Raw genomic sequence first — 7571 nt, forward strand, 5'->3', positions numbered from 1 at the left:
GACGGAGGATAGAGCAATTTTTTTTCCAGAAATACCATAGAGAAGGTAATAGTATTTTTGACGATTACAAGAGGCGGATGGTTATTTTTGTTTACGGTCTATATCCTTGTATTTTTTACTTTCTAACTCAACTCATTCACTATGTGCAGTATACTCTGCAAGAAGTTTATCTTCATAGAATTGCTTATTAGGGTGTTTATAGGAAAATCTTACAAAAACAATTCACTAAAATTTTGCAACTTTCGTTATTTTAATTTTAGTCACCATATGCACCACCTCTTGTTCATATCATCATCTTTCAAATGTCTCACTTATCACTATGATTTGAGAAAATCTTTGTGCATTAAAGAATAATAAACAAACCCATGTTTAACTGTTTCTTTTCATTTTTATATTTTTTGTTACTTATACTTGCGTAATTATTAGGGTTTAATGGCTTTGTGGGATAGTGTAAGGAATACGTTATGTGCATAAAAACACTTTTGAAAGTGTATGAAAGGTTCACCTCATCCATGGTAGGTTGTTCATTTTTCTGGACTTCAATTGGTCTTCCAACAAACACATCCATAGGTGATTTGAAAGGGATATGTGTCCTGCATAAAATAGTACAAGTTTGGTCATGCAAATTTGTTTATTTATCTTCAATATAATTTAAAGAACAAATCGGAATAATAAAACACTTAAATAGTCAACTATAAGGAAAAGTGCATGAGACTTGCATGCATATATGGTAAGACAAGATGTGCGAGTGTGTGCTTTCATGTTGCTATTTCAAGTTATGGATCTCTGTAGCGAATTTTTTCTTTTAAAATTCCTTTTTTAGTTGTGTGCATCCTTTATACCATTAGTGCATGATGTTATTGCAGAGACTGGGTGTAATTGGTATCTCCGCGATATTAATACATGTTTTTTTTTATCAAAAAATGACTGGAACTGTGTAGGACGCTGGGACAGTACGGGATGAAGCACATGAGGGCGTTTGCAAACATGTGCAACGCCCGCGTTGGGGCCGAGGCCATGTCCAAGCTAGCATCCCAGGCCTGCTCGACCTCGGACTCTCGGAGTACTGATTGATCCTTCTCGATGCAGTTGATTCATGTCGTAATAAGAAAAGCATACAGCGAGCAGGCATACTAGTACTATCTATTAGTGACAGATAAAAAATTCACGTCTGTAAGCACCAAAAGTTGTACGTACTGGTGGCACCATAGACTTGAGGCTCATTTCGGTGTGTAATTGTGTATGATGTGTGCACAGGATTTGTAAATGAGGTTCATATCAAGTTTATGTCCCTGGGATCAACTTAGTAGCAATTACCCGCAAAACAAGTAGTAAGTTTTTTTTTAGATAAAAGTAATAGAAGTGGCAACGTATCCTATGCATCCGGCAGACTTGTGTATCCATGCATCCGTTTCTTGTGAACCATCTGATCTAAATCGAGCGGGCAATATCAAGACATGAATAATTTCTATTTACACGCCCGCCTGGACAGTTAAGTGAGATGGAATCTTGCAGTAACCCCCTTTTATATGTTCCACTTGATTGATCTAAGTCATCATGATCCGGTTGTATGCCGGTCGGCCGGTGGATACTACAGAACACTGCGGCCGGTGGCGACTACAGAACGCGGTGGCCGGTGTGCGATCACAGAAGTGCAGCAGCGTGGCGGCCGGCAGCGACGAAATAACGCGGCAGGCACCTGCGGTGACTACAGGGAGGCTGTCCTTGTGCGGGTTCCTGCCCGTGACTGCTACTGGTATCTGCGCCATCGGCCGTCACTGCGTCGGTTGCTGCCGCCAGCCTCTGCGTTGTGCCGATCTGTATCTTCGATCTATCAACGTGGAATGCACTAAAGGGGCTTAGTGAAAAATTGCATTGGCTAAGGTGTCTAGACGGGCGTGTTAATGCAAATTAATCATTGTTTTGATGTTAGCCGCTCGCTTAGGATCTGATGGTTCAAGCGGAACGGATGCACGGATACACAAGTCCGCTGGATGCACAGGATATGTTGCCAAAGTAATATATTAACATCAAAAGATACCAATTACACCCATCCTAGTGGTAGAACGGGTGCACACAATCAAAAAAGAGTAAAGAAAACTAAGAAATAAAAGTCTCGCTACAGCATTCCGGACCTAAGAGCATCACTAGTAGAGTCCTAAACCCTCAAATCTTCAAAGCAGTTTAAGGGTTGAGAATGAGCATTTTTTAGCACTTTTGAGGGGTGAAAAACATGAGTAAAGACTAGAACCCTCAAACCCTTAAAATTGAGGATTGAGGGCAAAGACTAGAACCCTCAAACCCTTAAAAACACTTATTTGATATATCACAATTATCATCATCTCAATAACGGTTTGAAGCACATAATAATCATTCTAGTTATTATTACAACATCAAATAGTACTTTGAAGCACATAATAATCATTCAAGTTATTACAATTATTGTTCAAATCAAATAGGACATAGAAAAGTAAAACAAAGATAGATCATGGGCTTTGGCGCCGCCCATCCAACTGCCAATGGTGCTCTACAAGATCATCCCGGAGCTGACCACGAGTCTTTGCATCCTCAATCGCACAATGTGCTTCAAGAACTCTTGTATGCGACAAGGGTTTCTTTCCGGTTGCACACGGGTATCAACGTTGTCATAGAAACAAGGCAGGTTTAACCCTCTCTCATCCTCGAGTATCATGTTGTGTAGAATCACACAACATTTCATGATGTTGATCAAGGTTTTTTTGTCCCAAAAACGAGCTGGACCCCGAACTATAGCAAACCTTGCTTGCAAAACACCAAAAGCTCTCTCAATATCCTTGCATGCTGCCTCTTGTGTCTTGGTGAAATGAGCCTCTTTTCTGGTTAAGGGCACCCCATTTTTCTCCTTGATGGACTTGGCAAGAGTTGCCCACTCGGGATAAATGCCATCGGTGAGATAGTATCCCATTGAGTACTCATTGTCCATGATTTTGTAGTTGCAAGTTGGAGCATCCCCAGAAACTAATCTTGCAAACAAAGGAGATCTATTGAGCACATTGATATCATTGAGTGTTCCCGGCAAACCAAAAAATGCATGCCAAATCCATGTGTCCGCCTATGCCACGGCCTCAAGCACAATGGTAGCATCATAGCTTTTACCGCAATACATTCCTTGCCATGCCTTTGGGAAATTTTTTCATGTCCAATGCATGCAATCTAGACTACCAAGCATCCCAGGCCATCCCCTTTTTTCATTCATCTCCATCAATCTCTTTATATCTTGCTCGTTGGGGGCCCGAAGATACACATCACCATACAACCGGATGACTAATTTTGCAAACCTAATGATGGACTCCGTCATTGTATCTTGCCCAATGAGAAGATACTCGTCGGTATAGTCCACGGGTATGCCATGGGCGAGCACCCACATTGCAGCTGATATCTTTTGGTACCCACTAAATCCCATGATACCGGCGGCGGATCTACGACGCTTGAAATAATCTGAGGCGGCCTCACAATCTTGGACAATCTTCACAAACTACGGTGCATTCGGTACCTTCTCCGGAAGAGGCGAGGTGGGTATGTCGGTACCTTGTCGAAGTAGTCTTGCATCAAATGCTCGTGTGCGAGGGCGCGGTTCCGGTAGATGGTGACTCGCCCCATCTTGGACCCCTCCTCTGATCCATCAACTTCACGCGGTCTTCAAATTCTTGCACCTCGACGAGGATTTGCATCATCTCGACGTCGTTGTCTTGAAGCAACTCATCGATGTACGAATCGTCCGACGACGACCAGCCGGAATCATCGGACAACGACATGGAGTCGTTGGTGGTCACCTCCATCTACAAAACAACAACAAAATGGTTTGTGCTAATGAATAAAGATGGAAAATTGAAACAAACAAAAACAAAGAAAAATAAAGAACATGCCATACATGCACGGGGCGTGGCTGCTCGGGGCGGCTCGGGGCGATGCGGGGCGGCGCAGCAGCGGGGCGGGGAGCGGTGGCTCGGGTCCGGGGCACGGCGGGCGGGTCCGGTCAGGGGCGGGCGGTAGGCGGCAGGGCGGCAGCTGGGGGAGGTCGGGGGAGGCGGTGGGCGGCAGGGGGCGGCGCGGACGGCTCGAGGAGGTACGGGAGGCAGGGGTGGGCGTGGCGGCTCGGGGGTGGCCGCGGCGGCTCAGGAGGTCATGACGCGGGGCGGCGGGCGGCGGGGAGGCGCGGATCCGGGGGCGGGGGAGCTCGCGGCAGCCAACAGGGGTCGAGGGGAGGCGGGCGGCGGCCGGCGGCGCGGAGGCGGGAGGTTGGGGAGGGGAAAATTCCGTCCCGCGTGATTTGAACGAGGAGTGCGGGTTGGGGCAGTTTGGCCTCCCCAACCCTCACTTCTACAGGTTGAAATTGGGTTTGAGGGTTGGACCCCTAATTTTTTTTGCGGATTTGAAGGTTTAGGGGTTCTAGTCTAACGGTTAAAAAGCAGTTATTTTAGAGGATTTGAGGCTTTAGGGGAACTACTAGAGATGCTCTAACAACATCAATACAACCACCACCGTGACAACACCTGAAATACGGACTCTCCAAAAGAAACGCCTCCAAGAAGGAAACAGTGCACCAGCGTCATCGTCGCCCGACCGAAGGTCTTAGGTTTTCACCCTGAAGATAGTCCACACGCTCAAAACAATGCCTCCAACAAGGTCATTGTTAGATTGTTAGGCACAACCAGTTAAGGTCGTACCTTGGATTTTCAACTTTTCACCCTGAGATGTAAGACTCTGAAGTTCACCTGTGCTGCCGCCCCACATGCATACCACTGCTGCGGAGCCCGAAACGCCAAGCAAATCCCTCAGCATCACAGAGACTCAAACCACCTTTAGCCAGTCCACCAATCCGGCCTTCGTGATATTCCTTCTTTTGACTTCACCATGGACCAAAAAGTCACCTGATGTCAACAAAGAATAAAGCTTCGCGCTGCTCCCTCCGGAATCAAACTGTCGGAATAAAAACATGGGTGCGAGCGACCGAATACAACAAGATCCAGCAAATTCGAGGCAAAAGATGCATTGTTCCATTCGCCGGCGGAGCTTTCCAGAACTCATCTCTCCAGCCAGATCAAAGCAAACTGACATCCGGTAGATCTTCATCTTCGCTTGCGAGAAACCGTGAGGACCGCCACCGAAAAACAAAGCAAGACCCGGCAGCCCCCACGCCGACGGTCCCTCGTGCCGAATCACTAGGGAAGAGGGCGGCGGCGCGGATCATGCGTACCACCGCCGAACCGTCACCGGGGCGGAGGCTGCCACCGCTCCACCGAATCCTCCATGGCTACCGACGGAGAGTATCAGGCCCCGGCCAAGTAGCTGTGCCGCCCAGCTTCCTCCACCGGCGCTTCATCACCTCCCATGGAACACCGCCGCGGAAACCCTCTCCTCCCCCTCGTCGTTCGACGGAAGGGGCGCTGCCACTGCCGTCGGGGCCGGGGCCTGGGTCAAAGCCGGGGCCAGGGCCGGGGCCGAGGCCGGCAACAGCGGCGGCTGAGGGGCGGCGGTGCAGGGGCGGCTGCTCGGGGCGGGGCGGGAGAGGAGGAGGGCGGCTAGGTCACGGGAGTCTCACCGCAAAAAAAAACTAAGTAGTAGCAAAAGTTACATGTAATGATGGTGTCTGCATCATCCGCTAGGGCGGCACGGCGCCCATTTCTCTCTGCTTCTTCCCTCGCCGTTGCAAGACACCAATGCTGGGGTCTTTGAAAAACAAAGTTCAGGGACTCTATCATGGTAATGTTACTATATTAAGGACATCATAAATGATAAATATTTATTTATTTATAAAGACTTCATTAAGCGTTGAGGTGGGTCGAAGCATGAGGGCAGGAAGTGAATCAAAGTTGGAGAAGCCATCATAAAACCTTCCGAAATCTTCTTCCTCAACAAATACTTCTCCTCACCGGTTCGTGGATATCTCGACGGACCGTAGATGTTCACCTTCCCGACGGTGCAGAGCATGCAAACCTTCCAGTCATGAAGAGATACCTTCTGTATGTTCACCGCAGCTTCCATGATGCGCCTGATATATCCTATGAAGTTGTTGTCTGATTGAAAGCCATGGATGGTTAGCTTAGACAAATTTTTGTGCTTCAGAGCAGAATCAGACGGCTCCCACTTCACATCCGGTTTCTTCGAGAGAATGGGTTGGAATGGACACTTGTGACCTGATAGTGTGATGGAAAGCTCCTCTAGGGATGGTGCAACTTCAATGATGAACATTGTCCAAGCGATATCACAGCCTTCATGTAGATTGTTGAGATTCACAATCCGTAGTTTGCCGAGCATAGGTGCAAGCAGTTTCGGGCATTCTGGCCGAACCCAAATCTAGGACAGATAAAACAAATTAACAATGAGTACAAACTTAGCAAAAAATGCACCCCCAAGTGAAAGAAAAGAAAGAGACAGAGATGATTGCATTTACCTGTTCACTTCGGAAATCTAGATGCAGCTCGTTTATGGAGGGTACATTCGCAAGCAGATCCCGTAGCACGAGGGTTTTGTCTAAACTATATTTATTAATGAGGTTTAGCTTTGACAGCTGAGGAACAAAACCAAGAACCAACGGAATTTCAAAACCAGACCAAGTATCATAGGTCAATTGTTTGAGCTTTGGTAGAAATTTAAGGTCCAGTGTTCTTAACAGAGCGAAGGTGATGTCAAGCTCGACAAGTCCAGCGTGTTCTACTTGCAGCACCGAATGGATCCCTGCGTCCAACTGGAAGAGACGCAGCGACTCCAACCGCTTGCAAGTGCTAAGGATGTTGTGAATGTCTGGTTCACGAAACCTCATATTTTGTAGATGCAGCCTTGTGAGACTAGCAAATGCATCTGGACAATCACCAATAAACATGTTGAACTGCTTGGCAAAGTAGAGCATGTCAGCTTTAGTGCAACACTCCGAAACCGTCTGTGTCGAAATTTCAAACTCAGCTGCATCCAGTTTCTGGGTTGCCATGGCGAGGGCAACAGATTTGCCAATGGACAGGCAGTCGTCAAGTCTCAAGATGAATCTGAGCTTCAGCATGCGAATGGTGATCTCCGGTGCCCTCGTCCGCAGTATCCTGTCAGTCAGATCAGCCACGACACCATTCATTCGAATCAAATCTTGGGTGCTGAGTACCAAGACGATCTGTGAGAGCATACTGGGCAGGTTCTGCATTTGCTTCGAGAGGATGCTAGTTCTTATAGCATCAAATGTATCCCCCTCTCCAGGATGTTGAGCAACACGTCCTTTGGCAGTTTGCTTAGTCTGTCCGGCTTATCTTCATTGATAGCTGCTGCTTTCTGCAACTGCATTTAGCCATCGAAATTTTTTAGGATAGATGTACGCATTAAGTTGCATCAAAGGAAGAACAACCAGAGCATAGCACAAGCAATAACGAAGACTTACATCACGGCGGCGGCGGCGAACCCTATTGAGCTTCATGATGGATCCAATGACGATGTAGCTAGGCAACCTGCGTTGACCACGGGGATGGCAAGCAGAAACCGTTCTTAGACTGTCCGGCTAGCTATTAATATAGCGGGACGAAAGCCTATTTCGAGGACTGTCCGGCCAG

General features: G+C 47.3%; 1 pseudogene; it reads right to left on the reverse strand.

The window, feature by feature from the left end:
- Positions 1-3587: 3587 nt before the first annotated feature.
- On the reverse strand, positions 3588-7308 carry LOC124691080 (annotated as a pseudogene).
- Between the last annotated feature and the right edge of the window lie 263 nt (positions 7309-7571).

The sequence above is a fragment of the Lolium rigidum genome, chromosome 2, assembly GCF_022539505.1.
Source record: "Lolium rigidum isolate FL_2022 chromosome 2, APGP_CSIRO_Lrig_0.1, whole genome shotgun sequence".
NCBI classification, from domain to species: Eukaryota; Viridiplantae; Streptophyta; class Magnoliopsida; order Poales; family Poaceae; genus Lolium; species Lolium rigidum.